The 26,069-nt window shown below is 41.6% G+C and overlaps 1 protein-coding gene across 2 annotated transcripts in view; it reads right to left on the bottom strand.

Annotated features, from left to right (window-relative positions):
• Positions 1–1,548, bottom strand: part of TMEM150C (transmembrane protein 150C) — a 49,522-nt gene extending 47,974 nt beyond the window's left edge. Inside the window, exon 1 of one of the 2 annotated variants that reach the window (XM_070756972.1) lies at positions 1,384–1,548. The gene's annotated coding sequence lies outside the window, so the exon portion shown is untranslated. The remainder of the gene's footprint in view (positions 1–1,383) is intronic. The other variant, XM_070756970.1, reaches the window with a different exon arrangement.
• Positions 1,549–26,069: the final 24,521 nt, after the last annotated feature.

The following is a 26,069-nucleotide window of genomic DNA, read 5'->3' on the forward strand; positions in this document are numbered from 1 at the left end:
CAAAAAACCAGGAGAACAGAAATCAAGTAAAGCCCTCCTGATGGTTTCCTGAATGCTTATTGGCATCCTATGACTATCATTAAGTGTGGCACCCCATGATTCTTGACCAATTTAGCTTGTCTTTTTATGTACACTGAGAGCTTATGCATCAAAGACCAATTCCTTGTGTGTTCAATCACACTTGGCCAATAAAGAATTCTATTCTATTCTATTTTCCTTATTCTCTTCTCTTTTATTCTATTCTATTCTATATACTATATTCCTTATTCTATTCTATTCCATTTTCCCCTATTTTATTCTATTGTATTGTATTGTATTCTATGCCATCCCATCCCATCCGATTCCTTATCATTTTTTCCCTCCTCTACATCACATACAGGTCAATATGTGCCGAGTTTGCATGGAGTTGAGTGACCTACAAATCAAAATAATAGATAGATAGATAGATGGATAGATGGATAGATAGATAGATAGGTAAGTAGGTAGGTAGGTAGGTAGGTAGATATAGAATGCTAGATAGATAGATAGATGCTAGATAGAGATAGAAAAATACAATAGATGTAGATAGAGAGAGATAAAAGGATAGATAGATAGATAGATAGAGATAGAGATAGATAGATAGAAAGATACTGTAGATAGAAAAATACAATAGATGTAGATAGAGATAGATAAAAGGATAGATAGATAGATATAGCTAGATAGATAAAAAGATAGATAGATAGATAAAAGGATAGATAGATAGATGATAGATAGAATGATAGATAGATAGATTGATAGAAAGAAAAATAGAATAGATGTAGATAGAGATAGATAAAAGGAGAGAGAGAGAGAGACAATATGTACATACCTTGAAATACTGAAAATAACATGTTAGAGTTGCATGGTTCAGAAGCTATCCAGCCCAACCATAACGTACATGGTTACACATTTTCTATAAATCGTTCAAAAATCCAGATCTTATCTTGCCCTTACATCAACAATCATCAGTCTGTTTTGTTCCCTTGCATTTTATTCCATCCCATCCCATCCCATCCCAATTCAATTCCCAAGATAAAACACCAGCTGCCCATCCTTGGGGGGGGTGGGGGGACTTGGAGATGCAAGAAGGAGAAAATGTGGGGAGGGTGGGGAGAGAGCGGCACGAGGGAGGCAGGGAAGGGGTGAAACACAAGAGCATCCCCCCCCTCCAATATTTAGAGTTGCCGGCTGGGGCTTCATCCCGGGACCGGGATCGCAAAGAGTCCAGTAGCTGGACGGTCCAAAGAGGACGGGAGGGAAGGGAGAAACAAGAAGGAAGCAATAATTGCCGAGAGGGGGGCAAGGGGATGACAGCGGGGAAGCATTTGGAGGGGGGGCGTTAAAGCCAGCATCCGATCTACCCACCTGCCGAGGATCCGCGACCGGCCCCGCCGGATGGGAAGAGAAGAGATTCCCAGGAAGGACCACCACCCGACCGTGGTGGGGACTTCGCCCTGTCTGGCCAGACTCTCTCTCTCCCTCTCTCTCGTGGAAGGGGGGGGGCTCGGAAACAAAAGAGGCGGCCGCCCTTCTATCCTCCCTCCCTCCCTCTTTCCTCTCCTTCCTTCTGATGCTCGGGGTTAGAAAAAAAATAAAGGGTGGGTGTGTGTGGGGGGGGACACCCCCCGAAAGGGGCGTTGGGGCGGATGGATCCTGATAGGAAGGGGGGGGGAGCGGCGGAGGGTGGGGTCATCCTGGCCACGCCAGGCCAGGAAAAGCCTCCGGGCCGCCCGGAGAGAGAGCCGGAGGGAGGGAAGACAGGAACCGGGTGTGTTTGGGGGTTCCTTTTGCAGCCCCCTTCCCCGCCCGCCTCGCATGGACGGGGAAAATACACGCGGGGAAGATGCCGGAGGCTTGGGATCGCCCAATAGCACTGGGCGGGGGGGGGAACCGCCTTGGCGCTAGAACACCCCCCCCACACACACACACACTACGGGTTGCGTGGTCCATCACCCACCCACGGTGTTGAGTGGGTTGCCTTTGCGGTGGTTTTGTTGTTGTTTCCCGTGGTCTGGTGCCCGGGACGCTTCGGTTTCCAGTCGCCCGATCGGCGGTTTGATTTGCTTTCTTTATTCCGGGTGCTGCTCCGGTTTTCTGGGTGGTTTTTTTTCCCCAGCCACGAGACTGCGGTGGCTTAGAGCCGTGAATAATAGAACATACATTATACGGTGTGTACCATACAGTGCCGGAAAAAAGGAGGAAAAGAGGGTAGGGTGGGGTAGAATAAGGAATGTAGAATAGAATAAGGAATATAAAATAGAATACAGGGAATATAGAATGGAATTGAATAAGGAATATAGAATAGAATAAGGAATATAGAATAGAATAAGGAATATAAAATAGAATATAGGGAATATAGAATGGAATTGAATAAGGAATATAGAATAGAATAAGGAATATAGAATAGAATAAGGAATATAAAATAGAATAGGGAATATAGAATGGAATTGAATAAGGAATATAGAATGGAATGGAATAAAGAATATAGAATAGAATAGAATAAGGAATATAGAATAGAATAATAAATGTAGAATAGAATAAGGAATATAAAATAGAATATAGGGAATATAGATTAGAATAGAATAAGGAATATAGAATAGAATAGAATAAGAAATATAGAATAGAATAAGGAATATAAAATAGAATAGAATAGGGAATATAGAATGGAATTGAATAAGGAATAGAATAGAATAAGGAATATAGAATAAGAAATATAGAATAGAATAGAATAAAGAATATAAAATAGAATAGGGAATATAGAATGGAATTGAATAAGGAATATAGAATAGAATGGAATAAAGAATATAGAATAGAATAGAATAAGGAATATAGAATAGAATAATAAATGTAGAATAGAATAAGGAATATAAAATAGAATAAGGAATATAGAATAGAATAAGGAATATAGAATAGAATAAGAAATATAGAATAGAATAAGGAATATACAATAGAATAGAATAGGGAATATAGAATGGAATTGAATAAGGAATAGAATAGAATAAGGAATATAGAATAAGAAATATAGAATAGAATAAAGAATATAAAATAGAATAGGGAATATAGAATGGAATTGAATAAGGAATATAAAATAGAATAGAATAAGGAATATAAAATGGAATAGAATAGGGAATATAGAATAGAATAATTGATATATCCCCTTTGGCAATAAGATTTATGTGTGGTTATGATTGGGTAGTGTGATTGTTTTTATTGATAGTGGGTTTCTTAAATTTAGTTTTTAATTATTGGATTTGTACCGTATTGTTTATTGTTGTTGTGAGTCTTCAGAGAGGGGCGGCATACAAATCTAATAAATTATTATTATTATTATTATTATTATTATTATTATTATTATTATTGAATATAGAATAGAATAAGGAGAATAGAATAGAATAAGGAATATAGAATAGAATAGAAATTGGAATGGAATTGGAATATGGAATAGAAAATATAACAGAACAGAGAATTAGAATTCTTTATTGGCCAAGTGTGATTGGACTCACAAGGAATTTGTCATTATTGCATATGCTCACAGTGTACATGAAAGAAAAGATACGTTTGTCAAGAATCATGAGGTAAAAAACAATGATTGTCATAGGGGTCAAATAAGTATTGTAAGCAACGTTTTTTGCTACCATGCTGTGGGTGTGGCTTGCCAGCCATGTGACCAGGTGGGAATGGCTTCACGATCATGTGACCCGAGGGGGTGGCTTAAAGGTCATGTGATTGGCTTAAAGGTGGCAAGCTTGACGTCACTCCCGTTAAGGGTTTGAGTTAGGGTTAGGCCTCTCTTCGCCTCAGAGAGATACAATTTCCCTATCTATTTACTATTACTGAACATCCAAAATATACTATTTAATTCTATGTATATATGCCATATGTGTACATACATATTACACACAGGCGCACAAAAATATACATTATCTCCTCTATAAACTGCATGTATATGTACACACACACAACATACACAAGCAAGCACAGCTCTTCTAAAATTATATACATTCAACCTCATTTACTGCAATAGGAAAAACATAATCAGAGCCCAGAAGGCAAAAAAAGAAAAAAAATATCAAATTTTTTCTACCAGTTCTGCGTACCTGACCCAAAATGTTCTACCGGTTCTGCATACTTGTAGGAACCCATCATTGATTGTAAGGCACACCATGTGGGTCCCCTTAACACATATTTGTTTGTTTGTTTGTTTGTTTGTTTGTTTATTTATTTATTTATAGCCAGAGCTAACCACAACAGTCAGTTAGTTAGTTAGTTAGTTAGTTAGTTAGTTAGTTAGTTAGTTAGTTAGATAGATAGTTAGTTAGTTAGTTAGATAGTTAGTTATTTTGTCCAATACACAATGATACACATTGAAGGTAATAGAGGACACCTTCGAGGAAATAGAATTAGAGAAAGAATAGAAGACAGAGTATAGGATAAAATAATCAATGAGAGAATAGAAGAAAGATATAGGGATAGAAGAAAAGATATGTGGGATATAGGAGAGACAATAGGACAGGGGTCGGATGGCACACTCGTGCACTTATGCACGCCCCTTACTGACCTCTTAGGAATCTGGAGAGGTCAACCATGGACAATCTAAGGGTAAAACGTTGGGGGTTAGGGCATGATACTACGGAGTCCGGCAATGAGTTCCACGCTTCAACAATTCGATTACTAAAGTCGTATTTTTTACAGTCAAGTTTGGAGCGGTTAATATTGAGCTTGAATCTGTTATGTGCTCTTGTGTTGTTGTGGTTGAAGCTGAAGTAGCCGTTGACAGGCAGGACATTGCAGCATATAATCTTGTGGGCAATATTTAGATCATGTTTAAGGTGTCTTAGTTCTAAGTTTTCTAGGCCCAGGATTGTAAGTCTAGTTTCGTATGGTATTCTGTTACAGGAGGAGGAATGCAGGGCTCTTCTGGTGAAGTATCTCTGGACATTTTCGAGGGTGTTAATGTCTGAGTAAAATCTTCTTGCAAGATTTTGCTTCCTGTGTATGGACAGAAGGAAAATATCACTGGGACGCGCATGTGTTTATGCGAGCAACCTGAAGCTATAGCAGTAGTGGCAGTAAGTAGCAACCCTCGCCTGACTCAGAGGTATGGTATCACGAATGGACTTGGATGTAGGGGTGAATAAAATGTTTCTTTACCCCCATTTTCAAAAGAACAGCATCTGTGACTTCGACGGTTCATTTCTTTTTCTGAAAAACAGACCAAATTCTTAGAAACCAGTGGAATTCTCAATCTCAAAGATTATCCAAACAATGTGTTTCTTTTCAGTTTCAGTTTGGCTTTGCAAAATCTTGCAAAATCCTTAATCGGAGGAGCAGAGTTTTCAAAAGCAATAAATGAAACCTTGAATGGGATAAAATTTAGCCTGGTGAACAACACCAGGGAGCCTCTTAGGGGATTAGTCACTATTTATATTATTTCGATGAGAATAAATATAGGAGGGAAAGAATCCTTTGGTCACCGAAAGTTCACCCATAAAGCAACAGTGAAATATAAATATGACTCGCTGTTCAAAAATCACAATTTTACAGCAACTTTTAGAGTTAGGGTTAGAGTTGTGCCAAAAGAATATTACAGCTAGATTTAAGGGATCAGACTGAGCTGGTAATACATTGCATAGATTAAAGGATATAAGAATGAGACAGAGTTGGTAGAACCATGCTCACTTCAATTAATTGGCCCCCAATGTTACATGCTCGGTTACAATTAGCCAAAAAAATAACCACTGCATTGTGACATCATTAACCTCTGCTTTGTGACATCAATAGAATAGAACAGAATAGAATAGGAATAGGAATAAGAATATAATTCTTTAGTGGTTAAGTGTGATTAGACACATAAGGAATTTGTCTTTGGTGCCTATGCTCTCAGCGTACATAAAAAGAAAAGATACATTTGTCAAGAATCATATGGTGCAACACTTAATGATTATCATAGGGTATAAATAAGTAATCAGGAAACAATATTAATATAAATTGTAAGGATACAAGCAGCAAGTTACAGTCATACAGTCATAAATGGGTGTAGATGGGTGATAGAAACCATGAGAAGACTAATAGTAATAGTAATGCAGCTTTAGTGAATACTTTGACAGTTGTTTAGCAGAGTGATGGGGAAAAACTGTTCTTTAAAAAAAATATTTTATTGGTTTTGCACATAGGGTTACATAAAACAAACATAAAACAGTGCACCTTGCATGTGCCCATCACCCGACTGACAATAACCATCACCACCACCGCTTGGAAACTTCAGCCTGATGATGGTGAATGTGATTTCACCGAAACGTCGCATAGACATACAAAATATTACACAGGGCAAAACCCGAACTCAGAACAATCTACATATATATATATATATATATATATATATATATATATATATATATATATATATTCGTAGATTTTCTAATCAACAACCATTAACTAATCAGCATACTTCAGCTACATCAACGACCCCAGATGTTACCCCACTGACTCACCAGGAAGTTTCTACACAGCAGGCAATTGCTGAGCCATCAAACCACACCCAGCCACCAGTATTTATAGAAGGAAGGCAGCTTAGGTCTCGCAGTGTTTGCCTTAGAACAAGGACAGAAACACCAGCCTGAAGATGATGAGTGGGACCTCATCGAAACGTCGCCAGAAATTTCCAAATCCTACACGGGAAGAAACCCGAATATACCAAGACCGTCATATATGTATATGTATATATGTGGGGTTTTTTTATGTCGGATCACCCTGGTATATTGTAGGAACGTCACAGCTCCTTTTTGCCTCTAGGCCCAACCCAGGACCATTTCAAGGCAGTTAATTTATTTATAGCCGACAACTATATTCTGTATGTGTCAAATGTTTTTTTAGCTGGAATTTTAAAATTAAGTGAGACTAGGATGGTCCCATTTCGGCCTTGTTCTGGCCTCATCAGCTAGCCACACCCTTCCTTACTGGGATTTGATCCGGTGGACTCTGCTATATGTAGATTGTTCTGAGTTCGGGTTTTGCCCCGTGTAATATTACACGGGGCAAAACCCGAACTCAGAACAATCTACATACATATACCCATGAAAATCTACGAAAACAAATATATATAGAGAGAGAGATATAGGAATAGAAGAAAGGTATAGGAGATATAGGAGAGCAATAGGACAGGGGACGGAAGGCACTCTAGTGCACTTGTACTCGCCCCTTACTGACCTCTTAGGAATCTGGATAGGTCAACCGTGGATAATCTAAGGGTAAAGTGTTGGGGGTTTGGGGATGACACTATGGAGTCTGGTAATGAGTTCCATGCTTCGACAACTCAGTTACTGAAGTCATATTTTTTACAGTCAAGTTTGGAGCGGTTAATATTAAGTTTAAATCTGTTGTGTGCTCTTGTGTTGTTGTGGTTGAAACTGAAGTAGTCGCCGACAGGCAGGACGTTGCAGCATATGATCTTGTGGACAATACTTAGATCGTGTTTAAGGCATCTTAGTTCTAAACTTTCTAGGCCCAGGATTGAAAGTCTAGTCTCGTAGGGTATTCTGTTTCAAGTGGAGGAGTGAAGGGCTCTTCTGGTGAAGTATCTTTGGACATTTTCAAGGGTCTTAATGTCTGAGATGCAATATGGGTTCCATATCATATTTCATATATGATATGATATTTCATATCATATTTGTTTTTGCCTAGCTTCACTTGCTGCTTCCTGTATGTTAGGAAGCTTGTGATCCACTTACAAGTGTGTTCAGGTACTGCTAGCTGATTTAGTTTATTTACAAGAATGTCTGGTATGATGGTGTTGAATGCTGAATTATAGTCTACAAAGAAGTTGCTTGCATCGGTCTTTGGAGATTCAAGATATTGTAGGATGTAGTGGTGAGGGAACACTTAAACAACACAACATAAATACAAGTAAATCAAACTTATAACAATATAACTACAAGTAAATCAAACTTCTGTGAAATCAAACTGTCCACTTAGGAAGCAACACTGATTGGCAATCAATTTCACCTGCTGTTGTGCACATTCAACTTTGTACAAAACAAAGTATTCAATGAGAATATTACATTCATTCAGATCTAGGATGTGTTATTTGAGTGTTTCCTTCCTTTTTTTCCCCAGCAGTAAACATAGAATTTAATACTACAGAATTAAATACTGTAGTATATTTTGGATGTTCATTAATAGTAAATAGATAGGGAAATTGTATCTCTTTGAGGCAAGGAGAGGCCAGGCACCCTTGACCTGAGTGATGTCACATTGGCCACATTTAAGCTAGTCACATGACCTTTAAGCAACTAGTCACATGATCGTCAAACTACTGCTACCTGGTCACATGGCCAGCAAACCACACCCAGAAATTAAGCCACACCCATGTGGTAGTAAAAATTTTGCAGCCCTTCACTAGGCAAAATCCAAATATGTCTTAGGACAAATATTTCCCTTTAAACACAGCCTCCCAAAATCAGTTCTCCTTTGAAGTCCTTGGGCTTCCTTACAAAGGCCAAATCAGCCTTTGAACCAAAGAAAATGTTGTGCATTCTTGTTGTGAGGTGGGTGTGTTTTCAATTAACTTAAGATAATTTGGATTACTTCCCTGTCCACCCAATCCTAGATTTGTATTCAAAGTTTCATCATTTCAGAGAGGGAATTGTGTTAATTATCATATAGCCAGAGCAACAAACAGATAGGATGTAGCTTATATTGCATTCTTCATGGACAAAATACAACGTAAGCTATCTGTTAAGGAAGTTATAAATGCTGTTTTAAAGTGATAAGACTGATGGTAGGAATGTTGTAATCACAGAAATGGAATGTCTGCGTGGCTTGTATAATGTGTGCTAATATCACAATTGTGATTGATGTCCAGTGAAGGGCTATCAAATTTTTTACTACCACACTGTGGCTGACATCCTGCATTTTCTTTCAACATCCTGCCTGTCAACGTTTCCTTTCAACGTCTTGCCTGTCAATGACTACTTCAGCTCCAACCGCAACAACACAAGAGCACGCAACAGATCCAAACTTAATATTAATCGCTCGACTGTAAAAAATATGACTTTAACAATCGAGTTGTCGAAGCGTGGAACTCATTACCGGACTCAGTAGTGTCAACCCCTAACCCCCAACATTTCTCCCTTAGACTATCCACGATTGAACTCTCCAGGTTCCTAAGAGGTCAGTAAGGGGCGTACATAAGTGCACTAGTGTGCCTTTCATCCCCTGTCCAATTGTCTCTCCTTTATCTCATATATCATATATCTTTTCTTCCTTTCATATATCTTCTCTATTTTTATATCTTTTCTTCTTTCCTTTTCCTTATATATACGAATCCCAGCGACCGATAAGGTCCCACAGAGTTGGCCTTCTCCGGGTCCCATCGACTAAAACAATGTTGTTTGGCGTGCCCCATGGGAAGAGCCTTCTCTGTGGCAGCCCCGGCCCTATGGGACCAACTCCCACCAGAGATTAGAACTGCCCCCACCCTCCCTGTCTTTCGTAAACTACTCAAGACTCACTTATGCCGCCAGGCATGGGGGAGTTGAGATATTCCTTCCCCCTAGGCCATTACAAGTTATGCATGGTATGTTTGTGTGTATGTTTGGTTTTATAATAAGGGTTTTTAGTTCTTTTATTATTGGATTGTTACATGCTGTTTTTTATCATTGTTGTTAGCCGCCCTGAGTCTACAGAGAGGGGCGGCATACAAATCCAATAAATAAATAAATATAATACTACATGTCTATTCTCTTCAATGTGTATTGGACAAATTAATAAATTTTATATATATATATGTATGTATGTATGTATGTATGTATGTATGTATGTATATGTTTTTTATGACACTATATATATAGTGTCACATGTTTTTTTGCTGAATTTGAAAATTAAGGGAGACTAGGATAGATCTATTTCGGCCTTAGTTTGGCCTCATCAGCTAGCCATACCCACTGGGACTTTAACCTGCAACCTTTTTGCCTTGTAAGGCAGAGAATTATCCTCTAGGCTACAGTATCCAATCCCTTCAGCTCTGCACCAGGGATGGGTTACATATTTTTGTGTCGAATCACCCTGGTGTATTGAAGGAACATCACAGCTCCTTATTTGCCTTTATTTGCCTCTGGGCCCAACCCAGGGCCATTTCCAAGGCAGTTAATTTTATTGATAGCCAATATAATATATCTTTCAGTGCAAATTAGGTGCTCTGGGGTGGAGCTCTATTTTTGCTACCCCACTGTGCCCCCCACCCCGCTGATGTCTGAACAAATGCAAACAAGGGGCTAGTTTGATAAGTGTGCAAGGAAAGGCATTTGGCTGAATTCTGACCACAAATGAATACAGGTGACAATGGGCAACCTTTTGGAAAGTACAATGTGACCTTTTATTGTGCAGGCAGAGAAGACTTCGATGCTGATTTAGAAATAGCACACAATCAAGTTTGAATATGTTTAAGGGTTAAATAAGGTTCAGGAGGGAAGTGTTTTTAATAGGAAAGTGAACATAAGAACAAGGGGACACAATCTGAAGTTAGTTGGGGGAAAGATCAAAGGCAACATGAGAAAATATTATTTTACTGAAAGTAGTAAATACTTAGAACAAACTTCCAGCAGACGTGGTTGGTAAATCCACAGTCACTGAATTTAAACATTCCTGGGATAAACATAGATCCATCCTAAGATAAAATACAGGAAATAGTATAAGGGCAGACTAGATGGACCATGAGGTCTTTTTCTGCCCTCAATCTTCTATTTTTCTATGTTGAATTATGAAACATTGTCCTCCAATATGGAATTGGAAGTGTGGTAAAAGTTGTAGTTGATGCAAGTAAATCATTGTATGAGAATAATTGGAACCCTGAGCAGAGATTTTAAACAAGAATGTGTGACGTCCCCTTATTGTTATTTATTTGTGAATGATTACAGAACGTATTTAAACATATTTAAGAAGGAAATGTGAATGCCTGAAAGGAAAGAATGTTGTGTTGTGGTTCCATAAAGCTGATGCAACCCACAAGTTTATTAGGTACAGTCTGGCAGGGATTTAGAAAGATATGTTTATTTTAAACAGAGAACCAATTTCTAAGCCCCAGATATTAACAACAGAGCCTTCAAGTTATTTCAAAACTTTACCATGTTACATCCATCAGCGGCTGGTTGGGAGGCACCAGACTTGCTAAAAGACAAACCAGAGAAACAGACTAGACAAGTTTTTACAACTCAACACTGAGATGAAACAGAAATAATCATTTTCACATAGAAAAATTAAAATTAAGGGCAATCATGGACTGTGGGGTTGAAATGATATATATGGCCACAACTCTAGTCTTACTAGAAGCAACCAAAATAAGAACCAATTTCTTAATGTTGGATTTTTTTTTCAGTAAAGGGTTGGAAGCAGTGAAGGACTGAAATTTTTTTTACTAACACACTGTGGGCTAATTTTGTGGGTGTGGCTTGCCAGCCATGTGGCCAGGTGGGAGTGGCTTGACGATCATGTGACTGGGGTGGCTTAAAGGTCATGTGACTGGCTTAAAGGAGGTCAACTTGATGTCACTTACATCAAGGGTTTGGGTGAGGGGTGCCTGGCCTCTCCTTGCCTCAAAGAGTTGCAATTTCCCTATGTATTCACCATTACTGAACATCCAAAATATGCTATTTAATTCTATGTATGTACAGTGATCCCCCGCTCGTTGCGAGGTTCCGTTCCAGGACCCCCCGCAACGAGCGGGTTTTCGTGAAGTAGCGCTGCGGAAGTAAAAACACCATCTGCGCATGTGCAGATGGTGTTTTTACTCCCACAGCGCTAGCGAGGAGCCGAAGATTGGAGGCGGCGCGGCTGTTTGCCGCCGGCATGGAGGGCTTCCTAGCAGCCCCCCAAACCCGGGTTGGGGGTCCGGGGGGCGCTGGCTCTCGGCGCTTTCGAGCTGAGTCCGGGAGCGAATTCGCTCCCGGACTCAGCTCAAAAGCGCCGATAGCAAGCGGCAAGGAACGGCTTGTCTCGGCGCTTTCGAGCTGAGTCCGGGAGCGAATTCGCTCCCGGACTCAGCTCAAAAGCGCCGATAGCAAGCGGCAAGGAACGGCTTGTCTCGGCGCTTTCGAGCTGAGTCCGGGAGCGAATTCGCTCCCGGACTCAGCTCAAAAGCGCCGATAGCAAGCGGCAAGGAACGGCTTGTCTCGGCGCTTTCGAGCTGAGTCCGGGAGCGAATTCGCTCCCGGACTCAGCTCAAAAGCGCCGATAGCAAGCGGCAAGGAACGGCTTGTCTCGGCGCTTTCGAGCTGAGTCCGGGAGCGAATTCGCTTCCGGACTCAGCTCAAAAGCGGCGAGAATGAACGGCGTGGGCGGGCGAAGGGCGGGCGGCAGCGAGGAGTTTGCGTGGGCGGTGGGGAAACTCCTCGCTGACGCCAGCAAGAGGGGGAAGACTCAGGGAAGCCGCCCAGCAGCTGATCTCCCGGTTGCCATCTACGCATGCGTGCCCCGGGCACGCATGCGTAGATGGTATTTTGACTTCCGGGTTGAAAAATAGCGAAGTACCCTGTTCGCAATGGTTGGGGACGCAATAAACGGGGGATCACTGTATATGCCATATGTATACATCCGCTCCAAGTCTTCAGAGAGGGGCGGCATACAAGTCTAATAAATATTATTATTATTATTATTATTATTATTATTATTATTATTATTATTATTATTATTATTATTAATTAGATTTGTATGCCGCCCCTCTCCGTAGACTCGGGGTGGCTTACAGCAATAATAAAACCAATATATAATAGCAAATCTAATAGTTAGAATCTAAAATAACAATAATACATTTAAAAAGTCTAAAAAACAAGAAACCCCAATATATAAAAAAACATACATACAGTCATATCATACATGGGCAGGGGGAGATGTTTCAGTTCCCCCATGCCTGACGACAGAGGTGGGTTTTAAGGAGTTTACGAAAGGCAAGGAGGGTGGGGGCAGTTCTAATCTCTGGAGGGAGCTGATTCCAGAGGGTCGGAGCCACCACAGAGAAGGCTCTTCCTCTGGGTCCAGCCAAACGACATTGTTTAGTTGACGGGACCCGGAGGACACCAATTCTGTGGGACCTAACCAGTCGCTGGGATTCGTGCGGCACTTTGAATTGTGACCGGAAACTGATCGGCAACCAATGCAGACTGCAGAGTGTTGGAGTAACAGGGGCATACCTAGGGAAGCCCATGATTGCTCTTGCAGCTGCATTCAGCACAATCTGAAGTTTCCGAACACTTTTCAAGGGTAGCCCCATGTAGAGAGCGTTACAATAGTCGAACCTCGAGGTGATGAGGGCATGAGTGACTGTGAGCAGTGACTCCCGGTCCGAACAGGGCTGAAACTGGTGCACCAGGCGAACCTGGGCAAACCCCCCCTCACCACAGCTGAAAGATGTTTCTCTAATGTTAGCTTGGATTGAGGAGGACACCCAAGTTGAGGACCCTCTCTGAGAGGGTCAGCAATTCCCATGGACAGATGGGATTGTCCCTGGGAGGCAGAACCCACAGCCACTCCGTCTTATCCGGGTTGAGTTTGAGTCTGTTGATACCCATCCAGACTCTAACAGCTTCCAGGCACCGGCACATCACTTCTACTGCTTCGTTGACTGGACATGGGGTGGAGGTGTACAACTGAGTAACCTCAGCATACTGAGGTGTACAACTGAGTAACCTCAGCATACTGAGGCAGCACGGGGGGAGGCGGTTGCACTTGTATGAGGGGGAGGGAATGAGTGTAGCACTCGCACACACAACCTTTTGGCACACGAACCCAAAAAGGTCCATCCTCACTGCCCTAGAAGGATGCAAATCACTTTTCTTTAAAAAAATATTTTTTTTATACAAAGATTAAAAAGCAGACATATAGGATCGTACATATTATATCATTTTACAGTATAATTATTATTTGTTGAGATTTTGTACTTAACATTCTGAAATATCATCTACGGAGCTGCTAATACTTTAATGTCAGTTGATAAGAGTTAGACATATAATCTTCCTTCTTTTGCTTCAATTCTTCAGAATTATAAATGTAGTAGAGTTGGCACGAAAGTCGGATTTTGCCTTCCTGCGAAGCGGATCATTTATCATCCAAAGCACGGCTGTCCTATGTTGACCTCTCTGAAGACTTGTGGACTTCAACCCCCAGAATTCCCCAGCCAGCCATTGGGGAATTCTTGCTGGGAAATTCCGGGCTGGCTGGGGAATTCTGGGAGTTGAAGTCCACATGTCTTAAAATTGCCAAAGTTGGACAATCTTGATTTTAAAGAGCAAAGGTATACAGTGATACCTCATCTTACAAATGCATCATCATACAAACTTTTTGAGATACAAACCTGGGGTTTAAGATTTTTTTGCCTCTTCTTACAAACTATTTTCACCTTACAAACCCACTGTCGCCGCTGGGATGCCCCTTCAGCGAAGCGCCCGTTTTTGCACTGCTGGGATTCCCCTTAGCTCCCCTCCATGGGAAACCCCACCTCCAGACTTTCATTGCCAGCGAAGCGCCCGTTTTTGCGATGCTGGGATTCCCTTGCAGCATCGTAAAAACACAGATGTCCAAAGGTGGGGTTTCCCATGGAGGGGAGCCTCAGGGAAATCCCAGCAGCGCAAAAACTGGTGGTTTGGCTGGCAAAAGGGGTGAATTTGGGGCTTGCACGCATTAATCACTTTTCCATTGATTCCTATGGGAAACATTGTTTTGTCTTACAAACTTTTCACCTTAAGAACCTCGTCCCGGAACCAATTAAGTTTGTAAGACAAGGTATCACTGTATTTACTTTTCCTACTGGTTTGCCAATATATGTTGTGTCCAGAGAGAGCGGGGAGAGAGAGAGAGAGGGAGAGACGCGAGTCAAAGGAATAACCAACCTTTATTCACAACTGAAGGCCGCACAACACAAAACAAGACAACAGCTAGGAACATGCTCAGCCAAGTTGCCTTAGCCATGTCTGATAGCTCATTTTATATGCGGCTGTCAGACATGGCAGCCAATCGGAGAACTCAAAATCTCCCAGTCAACCAATCATCTCTGCCCCTGGCTGTCTCCAGAATGCAACAATATGAGCGTGCATGTGTGCTTTGCTCACAACCGCGGCTTATACACATGTGTGCAGCTTCCAAAATGTGCCTAAATAGGACAGCATAACGCCTCGGCTGGGCCTCGGCCAAATCAGCTGAATTTATTTTATTTTATTTATTTATTTTGTCCAATACATAATACACATTGAAGAGAAAGATATGTAATAATATAAGTAAAGAAAAGAATAGAAGAAAAGATATAAAAGTATAGGTGAACATATTTGAAAGGAAGAAAAGATAAATGAGAAAAGGAGAGACAATTGGACAAGGGACGGAAGGCACACTGGTGCACTTATGCACGCCCCTTACTGATCTCTTAGGAACCTGGAGAGGTCAATCGTGGATAGTCTAAAGGAAAAATGTTTGGGGTTAGGGGTTGACACTACTGAGTCAGGTAATGAGTTCCACGCTTCGACAACTCGGTTGCTGAAGTCATATTTTTTACAGTCAAGTTTGGAGCGGTTAATATTAAGTTTGAATCTGTTGCGTGCTCTTGTGTTGTTGCGATTGAAGCTGAAATAGTCATTGACAGGTAGAACGTTGCAGCATATGATCTTGTGGGCAATACTTAGATCTTGTTTTAGGCAATGTAGTTCTAAGCTTTCTAGACCCAGGATTGATAGTCTGAATCCCCCACTCTGCTTAAGAGTGACCATACAACTGTCCAGTCTCTAAACAACACTGCACAATTTGATTAAAACTCTTTCCCTAGGGCAGTTTTTCTCAATTATTTCCTGTTGTGCCCCCCCAGGAAGAAGTAAACATTTTGCGCCCCCCCAACTCTCCCCCGGGACAATTGTTTGCAATATTCAGCATGTTTTCGCTTAAAAAACTCAAGTAGTTTATCAGCATTATTGGGGTGCAATGTGTTTAAGTGACCTCTTAATTTATTTGGCTTCCTGCTGTCCGCTGCCAACATTTTTATACAGAGTAAACATAGTGGTCTTTCCTCGCCTCCCACCGTGGTCACAGTGAAGCCAAGCGCTACATACGCGTTGTCATATTTCCTCATCTTAGCTTTCGGGAGACTGACATTTGTCTCATAATCTCCGTCTCTCTCCTCCTTTCTTTTCATCCCTGTTAAATATTTTTCCACGGTGTCTCTTAAGGGTTTTTGATAGGCACTTCATATCTCTTATTCTGGGCTGTGTGCTGTTGTTTGGTGCAAAAAAACCCCTGCTCCCTGTGGCAACAAAAACATGTTCCTAAGGTCACGCGCCCCACCGGCATCACTCTGCACCCCCCCACCACTATTTGAGAAACACTGCCTTAGAGAAACAACCCAGTTCCTTTCGTATTTTCAGACCGAAAGACTTCCCCACCCCACCCCCCAAAAAAGTTCTGCTATCTGCCTGGATGAGGAACGAAATTGGTCTGTAAACTCCAAACAGTAGCACATTTGGTGGAAAGATAAATCTTTTTTAAAAAAAGCAAAAGGGAAGGTACAGTGGTACCTCTACTTACGAACTTAATTCGTTCCGTGACCAGGTTCTTAAGTAGAAAAGTTTGTAAGAAGAAGCATTTTTCCCCATAGGAATCAATATAAAAGCAAATACCGTATTTTTCGCTCTATAAGACGCACCTGCTGATAAGACGCACCTAGATTTTAGAGGAGGAAAATAGAAAAAAAATATTTTGAGCCAAAAAGTGGGCTAAACACATACACAGAGAGACAGAGAGAGAGAGAGATTTGCAGTGGTTAGGAATAGATAAAGAAATCCAGCGGGGTGGATGAGAAGTACAATTCAGAGAGCACTCAACCACACTTAGCAACCTCTTCTCTCTTTCACGGGGCCGAGGTGGCCGCTAATCAAGAAGGGGGCTTGCTTCGGTGACGGGCACCGCCTGCCTGCTTTCCTTTACCTGAGCTTGCCTCTGCAGCAAAGGCCCAGCAGCCGGCAGTAGAGAGCGCCGCGCCGCTCGGCCTGAGCCGGCGTCCACTTCCAGAGACAACAGCCCCCGCTGCTTCCTCAGTTGGGGAGGAAGGTAGCAGAAGCGGAGGCAGCCAAGCTCCCTGACGCGCCCCTGGGAGAGCTGGCAGGCGCCGGGGGACCCTTCCTTCTGCCAACCGAGGCCGCCCTTCATTTCCCTCTGACGGCTGCCGCTATTTGCAAATAGCAGCCCAGCCAAAACGGCCGCTGTCCCCTCCTCCTCCTCCTCCCCCCCCCGATCCTTGTGTGCAACTCCGCTCCAAAAAAAAAAAAGCACCGCTAGTCTTCTCAACTTCACGGGTTTTGCGCCGCGACGCAGGCGGAGGTGGACGCGACGCCGAGGTGCCATTTCAAGAAAAGAAAGCAACAAAAAAACGGGGGGGGAAGCTGGGTATGTGCGTGAGGAGAAGGGAGACGTCCCCGAAGTCTAGGGCAGAGCTAAGGTCATAAGGGGGGATTGGGAGGGTCTCCCCTCCTAGTCTTTCCCCTCCACCTTTCCTTTCAGCCCCCCTCACCGCCGCCCCTGCTCCAGCGCCTCCCCCCCCCTCCCTGCCTGCATCTTCGCTCCATAAGACGGGGCTGATTTTTCATCCTACTTTGGGAGGAAAAAAACTGCGTCTTATGGAGCGAAAAATACGGTAATGTATGTGATTGGGGAAACCATAGGGAGGATGGGGGCCTTGTTTCCTCCCAGGAGATTCCTAGAGAGGCCACATGGAGGTTTCTCCCCGCCTTTTCCAGTCCTATTTCCTCCCAGGGGATTCCTAGAGAGGCCCCACGGAGGCTTCTCCCTGCCTTTTCCGGATACAGTTTCAAAGGCTCGGGTCTGTAAGTGGAAAATGGTTCTTGAGAAGAGGCAAAAAAAAATTGAACACACGGTTCTTATCTAGAAAAGTTCATAAGTAGAGGCATTCTTAGGTAGAGGTACCACTGTATTTCCTTCATTATTTTCTTTTAATTATTTTTATTTACATATAAACATTTAAAACAATAAAAAACAGACATGACATTACATCTAAACAATGTATAATACACACACGAAAATTCAAAGACGAGCATATAGTATATCTCCCCTCCCCTCCTACGGCTGGCTCTATTGTATTTCCTTCATTTTTAAACTGACCTTGTTTTTATAAGAACATCTGAAGAAAAAGAACTCTTCATGCTGACAAATTGGCTTGGGTCCTTTGAGTTGGCCCTAAATTATAAATTATCGATAACAGATGTCAGATCTTTAAATAAATGGACACTGGAATAACTCTGAACTGCTGTTACTAAAAAAAAATAAGCTGGCAGTGGCTGTATTGAACGTCCTGGGAAAATGGGGTTCTTTTACCTTTGTTTCTGACAAGTCAACAGAAAAAGAAGAAGTGTTGTTGTTTTTTTAAAAGAGAAAGTCCGTTCTTTTAAGTAGTTCCTATTTTTAATTCCAGACTTCTTCCACTTATCTCACTTTGACTTGAGCTTCACTTTTCTTTTTGTGGGTGATAATAACCAGGGAGGGTCATTTAGTTCACCCACTTACTTTTTCTTTCTTTTTTGTTCATACGAACGAAGGGCAGAACTGCCTTCCTGGAATTGATGTTTCAACATAAAATAGATCCGAACCCAGACTTCTTACTGGGTAGCGAGTCTTCCTGGCTGGTTTACGGAGAATTTCTCTAATTCTTTAGAAGTTTATTGGAGGTGTATGTCAGAGTTATTTGGAATTTGTGTTGAAAACGTGGCGGATACCAGGGACAAGGTAGTTTTCTTAATACAGTGTTTCCCAACCTTTTTTGAGCCGCGGCACATTATTCACACTTACAAAATCCTGGGGAACACTGAGCGGGGGGGGGGGGGGTGAGTGGGGGGGAGGTGCTAAAAATGTTTGGACAAAAACCCCCTCTCTTCCTCCCTTTCGCCCTATTTCTCCCCTATCTGTTTCTTTCCCTCTCTCTCCATCCCTCTTTCTTTCTTCCTTCCTCTCTTTTTTGCTTTCTCTCACCCTCATTCCCTCCTTCTTTCTCGCTTTCTCTCTCTTGCATTCTTTCTCTCTCTCTTTCTGTCTCTCTTGCTATCTCTTTTATTCTTTCTTTCTCTCTCTCTTGCTTTCTTTCTCTCTTTCTCTCTCTCGCTTTCCTTCTCCCTCTTTCTCTCTTGCTTTCTCTCTAACCCTCCTTTTTCTCTCTCTCTCTTTCTCTCTCGTGCACCACGTCGGCAACATAGAGAGAAAGAGAGAGTGGAGAGAGAGTGGAGGGCGGCTTGCCGGTCCGCGGCCCCCTGGATCAGCGGCACCACATGGCCCCAGCGCAAACTCCACCGTTGCCTTCGCCTCCACCTAAGAGGCAGCAGCCACATCCAGCCCTTCACCCTCCCAGGTGTCTATGGCGCCCAGCGCCTGGCCACGCACCGCCTCCGCCTCCCGGTACCCTGCCCGACTTCTACCTGCAGGAACGGGTGGTGGGGCGCCACGAAGGGCGGCACTTGGAGGCCACCATGGCACCGTTGTCATCATGGCGCAAAGCCATGCAGTCCCGGATTGCTCGCTTCTCCGGCCAGCAAGCTGGCTGCCTGGGAAAACGGCACGCTTTTTAAACGCGCACTTTTCAAAGGCGGCGCTTTCCCGGGCAGCCGACTTTGCTGGCCGGAGAAGGGAGCGATTCAGGACTGCGTGGCTTTGCGCCACTTCAAAAATTTCTGCGGGGTGGTGGTGTCCTAATGACTCTGCGGGCGCATGCCCACGCAGCTTAGAAGCAACAGTGGCCGGCACCCTCCCACCGAGCCCCAAAAGTTCACTTCCCATCACCGCCAGGGAAGCTCCAGCCAGGCCGGGCTCGTGGCACACTGGTTGGGAAACACTGTCTTAATAAAGACAAGACAGCAGGAGTTCTTGTACTTCTTCAACCAACTTTCTCAAACCACCCTATATTTTATTTCGGTTTCTCAATGCAACACCTGCTTTCAGCCGGACATCAGGCCAAGGCAATATTTAAACAAAGAGTTTTAGATGTTAATGCACAAACTGATATTGAGACACTTTCTAAGTGCAGGTCACTGAAATAGTTAGCCAAGAACAAAACAGCCTTTCAACTGGAAAAATACCTGACAATGGGTCTGACTCAATACCATAGAACAACACTCACAAGATTTGATCAGTTAGATTCTAATATGGACGATTCCACCAAGTACCATATTTTGAGAGAACATGCATTTGCGGTGCACCAGAAATAGAAGACATTGCACATGTGCTACTCAATTGTAAACTATACTCCTCAGTAAGACCTCAGTATTTACAGCCCCTACTTGACAAAATCATACACTGGGACTGTAATAAACAATTATCATATTTTCTTCAGGGTACAAATATACATGTAGTTTCTAGAACCGCTAAGTTTATAGTCAGGGCTGTTCAGATGAGAATACGTTTTATAGAACATTGGGGTGGCATGCAAAGGAGAGGAACTCACTTAAGAATATTTTATATCAGTATCTTAGATTTGTTTAATATAATCCTTTGCACGAGTTATATTCTCATGTTTTGCTACTCAATTTTAGCATATTATACTGCATTTTAACTTATTATTTATTCAAATTTCCTCTATTTTAGCCAATTTTATTGTATTTTAACTAGTCACAGTTGTGGTCCTTTTCCTTGCTTTGATATGGTAGATTGACTAATCAAATAAAGTTGATATTGATTAATTGTACTTCTTCAGTAATATCAAAAAGTAACTATTTACTCTACACTATATTACAGAACAAACCACCAACCAACCAATCACTATTAGATCACACTATACTAAACCACTAAACCAAACCATCAAACCAGACCAGACCATAACCCCAGAAACGTTGTATTTCATTATATACATATACCAACCAATCAGATCATAGAACTGATTGCATCATTCTGCTGAAGCATTCACTTCTACTGTACTTGTAATATTATTAGTAATAATAATAATAATAATAATAATTATTATTATTATTATTATTGTTATTATTTATTAGATTTGCATGCCGCCCCTCTCTGAGGACTCTGAGCGGCTCACAAAAACAATAAATACAATAGAATACAAATCCAATATAAACTATATTAAAAAAACACATTATTATTAAAAGCTAGCAATTCTAAAACAATCACAAAGTTGGGGAAAGTGAGGGGAGAAATCAATCCCCCCATGCATGGCGGCATAGATGGGTCCTCAACATCTTACGGAAGGCAAGGAGGGCGGGGGCAATTCAAATGTCAGGGGGGAGTTGATTCCAGAGGGCCGGGGCCTCCACAGAGAAGGCTCTTCCCCTGGGCCCCACCAGACATTGTTTAGTTGATGGGACCCAGAGGAGGCCAATTCTGTGGGACCTAATCAGGCTGAGATTCGTGCGGCAGGAGGCGATCCCGTTTACTTCATTACCTCAGGTATATCCTGAAGTAACGAAGTATACGTTAGGTTTATATCCTGACAGTGTATGATACTTCGTTTCTTCAGGGAGCTCATAGAGATGGCGCCTTGCTGATAAACTCCGTTGTTATTCTCCCAACAGCTGCAGTTATTACACTAACTATTTCTAAGAGGTGGTTTGCGACATCGGTCACAATGGGATGGATTGAGGGGTGGTTTCTGGTTTCTTCTACTGCTGGTTTGCTTAGGGATGCACTGTATTTAATAAAACAAGATGGCACCTACAGCGCTGCTGAGGGAACAGGCTCAGGGGGCGTGGCAGGCCTGGGATGCCACCGATTCCAACAACCCAGGCTGCCAATTTATTTATTTATTTATTTATTTATTTATTTATTTATTTATTTATTTAGTCCAATACACAATATTTATTTATTTACTTATTTGCTTATTTGCTTATTTGCTTATTTACTTATTTACTTATTTACTTATTTACTTATTTACTTATTTACTTATTTACTTATTTACTTATTTACTTATTTACTTATTTACTTATTTACTTACTTACTTACTTACTTATTTATTTATTTATTTACATTTGTATGCCACCCCTCTCCGTAGACTTGGGGTGGCTCACAACAACAATAGAAAACAGTTCATAACAAATCTAATAATTTTAACGATTAAAAAAGAAAACATTAAAATCCCCTTTATTAAAACATACATACACACAGACATACCATTTATTAAAACATACAATCCCCTTTATTAAAACATTCATACACACAGACATACCATACTTAAATTGTATAGGCCCGGGGGAGATGATTCAACTCCCCCATGCCTGACGGCAAAGGTGGGTTTTAAGGAGTTTACGAAAGGCAGGGAGGGTGGGGGCAGTTCTAATCTCCGGGGGAAGCTGGTTCCAGAGGGTCGGGGCCGCCACAGAGAAGGCTCTTCCCCTGGGGCCCGCCAAACGACAATAATACACAATGAATGTAATAGAGAACACCTTCGAGGAAATAGAATTAGAGAAAGAATAGAAGAGAGAGTATAGGATAAAGTAATCAATGAGAGAATAGAAGAAAGATATAGGGATAGAAGAGAAGATATATGGGATATAGGAGAGACAATAGGACAGGGGTCGGAAGACACGCTAGTGCACTTATGCTCGCCCATTACTGAACCTCTTAGGAATCTGGAGAGGTCAACCGTGGACAGTCTAAGGGTAAAATGTTGGGGGTTAGGGGATGATACTACGGAGTCCGGCAATGAGTTCCACGCTTCAACAACTCGATTACTAACGTCGTATTTTTTACAGTCAAGTTTGGAGCGGTTAATATTGAGCTTTAATCTGTTGTGTTGTTGTGGTTGAAGCTGAAGTAGTCGTTGACAGGCAGGACGTTGCGGCATATAATCTTGTGGGCAATACTTAGATCATGTTTAAGGCATCTTAGTTCTAAGTTTTCTAGGGTTACGTGTTAGTGTTAGTGTTAGGGTTCTATAAAACTGGTCCGAACCGGGAGGAAGGCCCTCTGGATGGATCAACCTCTTTGTTTCTAGTCTGTATCGTGATTTGAATCTTGACTTCCGTGGTTCCCAAGAAGCTTTGAGAAAGCCTGTCTGTTCGTAGTCTGCTCATTGACTCTAATTTGTTTGCTTTATTTGGCTTGGATGTTTTCAAGGAGTAATTTCTAGTAACTTTGCCAACTCTTGAAGACTCAGTAACATAACTGGACTTCCTTGTTATTCTTTATCTTCGTTTGCTTTGAACTATTTGCACATTAAAGTCTGGTTTTTGTGTTTTGGGCTCCTTAAAGGTCTATTAGGAGCCTCTGCATTTAATTTCTAAAAACAAACCATTATTGTAAGTTTGTGTGTGTGTGTGATGTGTAATTATTTGGTGCTTCGGCGCTGGGCCAGAAAAGATTGTTCCTAGTCTCACCAATGCACCACCAGCATGGAGAAATTAAATGCTGAGAAATTAAATGCAAAGAGCACCCAGTTCCAGTAGCAGTAGTTGGCTGTGAGGCCTGCCCAACTGGCTCGGATTCAGGCCCTGGTAGCGTCACCTGCTGCTTCTCTTGCTCCACAGAGGAGATTGGCCGGCATTCTTAGGTCAATACAAGTCAATTATCAGTTTGTGACCAGAGTCTACAACAGGGAGTATGACTTCCAAGCCCTGCTTCAGTTCTTGTTCCTGATCCTGTTCCTGAATTTTTCTACAGACATTCCTCCCTCCCTCCCTCCCTCCCTCCCTCCATTCATTCATTCATTCATTCATTCATTCATTCATTCATTCATTTCATTTATATGCTGCTCACTCCAAAAAGGGACTCTGAGTGGCTAACAACAGCTATTTTATTTATTTATTTATTTATTTATTTATTTATTTATTTATTTATTTATTTATTTATTTTAGTCCAATACACAATGACGGTTTTATTTTATTTATTTATTTTTTATTCTTTGTCCAATATACAGTACATATGAAAGAGAATAGACATTAAGTAATGTATATAAAGATAGGAAGTAAAGAAGAAGAGAAGTACAGTAGTCCCTCGCTATACCGCGCTTCACCTACTGCGGCTTCACTTCATCGCGGGTTTCTAAGGAAGTCGATTGGCAGATTTAAACAGCCCGCTGAACTCGATCGGCAGGTTTTTTTTAAAAAAAATATATCTAAAATTGTAAATACAGTGTTCCCTCACTTTTCGCGGGGGATGCGTTCTGATACTGCCCGCGAAAGTTGAATTTCCGCGAAGTAGAGATGCGGAAGTAAATACACTATTTTTGGCTATGAACAGTATCACAAGCCTTCCCTTAACACTTTAAACCCCTAAATTGCAATTTTCCATTCCCTTAGCAACCATTCAGATTATTACTCACCATGTTTCTTTATTAAAGTTTATTAAAAAAAATATTTATTAAAGGCAGACGAAAGTTTGGTGATGACATATGACGTCATCGGGTGGGAAAAACCGTGGTATAGGGAAAAAATCTGCGAAGTATTTTTTAATTAATATTTTTGAAAAACCGTGGTATAGCCGTTTCGCGAAGTTCGAACCCGCGAAAATCGAGGGACCACTGTACTGTATTTAAATACTGTATCTAAAATAAATACTGTGTGGGAAGGGTTTATAAACACTTTAAACAATGAAAACTTACCAAACAATTACAATATAAATACTTAAATAAGTACTATCAGTTGATAAATTCCCCATCGCGGATTTCACCTATCGCAGCCAGGTCTGGAACGTAACACCAGCGATAGGTGAGGGACTACTGTAGATAGGAAGAGAATATATAAAAGGAGAGAATATATAGGATAAAAGGGATAAGGAAAGACAATTGGACAGGGGATGATAGGCACATCAGTGCACTTATGTACACCCCTTACTGGCCTCTTAGGAACCTGGAGAGGTCAATCATGGAGAGTCTTAGGGAGAAATGTTGGGGGTTAGGGGTTGACACTATTGCGTCCGGTAATGAGTTCCACGCTTCGACAATTCGATTGTTAAAGTCATATTTTTTACAGTCAAGTTTGGAGCGATTAATATTAAGTTTGAATCTGTTGCATGCTCTTGTGTTGTTGCTGTTGAAGCTGAAGTAGTCGTTGACCGGAAGGATGTTGCAGCATATGATCTTGTGGGCAATACTCAAATCGTGTTTTAGGCGTCGTAGTTCTAAGCTTTCAAGGCCCATGATAGTTAGTCTATTTTCGTAGGGTATTCTGTTTTGAGTGGAGGAGTGGGGGGCTCTTCGGGTGAAATATCTTTGGACGTTTTCAAGAGTGTTGATGTCTGAGATGTGGTGTGGGTTCCAGACAGATGAGCTGTATTAGAGAATGGGTCTGGCATAGGTTTTGTAGGCTCTAGTCAGAAGTGTGAGATTGCCGGAGCAGAAGCTGCGTAGGATCAGGTTAACAACTCTGGAAGCCTTTTTGGCGATATTGTTGCAGTGGGCTTTAGCACTTAGGTCATTTGATATTAGTATTCCAAGGTCTTTTACTGAGTGTTGGTTGGTTGTGAGGGTTTGTTTATTCAGTTCATATATGTGGTTGGATTCTTTTTGCCGATGTGGAGGGTAGAGCATTTGTTGGTTGCTATTTGAAGTTGAAGTAGTGGGTATATACCTATATAAACATAGTAAAATACATGATGAAGGTTATAGAGGAGATACTCATAGTAAAATATATCTAAGAAATAATAGAAAAGAAGGTATAGTAATAGAACATATCAATGAAAGAATAGAAGAGATATAGGAACAGAAGAAAGGTATAGGAGATATAGGAGAGCAATAGGACAGGGGACGGAAGGCACTCTAGTGCACTTGTGCTCGACCCTTACTGACCTCTTAGGAATCTGGATAGGTCAACCGTAGATAATCCAAGGGTAAAGTGTTGGGGATTTGGGGATGACACTATGGAGTCTGGTAATGAGTTCCACGCTTCGACAACTCGGTTACTGAAGTCATATTTTTTACAGTCAAGTTTGGAGCGGTTAATATTAAGTTTAAATCTGTTGTGTGCTCTTGTGTTTTTGAGGTTGAAGCTGAAGTAGTCGCCGACAGGCAGGACGTTGCAGCATATGATCTTGTGGGCAATACTTAGATCTTGTTTAAGGCGTCTTAGTTCTAGGGTTCTATCTTA

Source organism: Erythrolamprus reginae, chromosome 7, assembly GCF_031021105.1.
Source record: "Erythrolamprus reginae isolate rEryReg1 chromosome 7, rEryReg1.hap1, whole genome shotgun sequence".
Classification (NCBI taxonomy): Eukaryota; Metazoa; Chordata; class Lepidosauria; order Squamata; family Dipsadidae; genus Erythrolamprus; species Erythrolamprus reginae.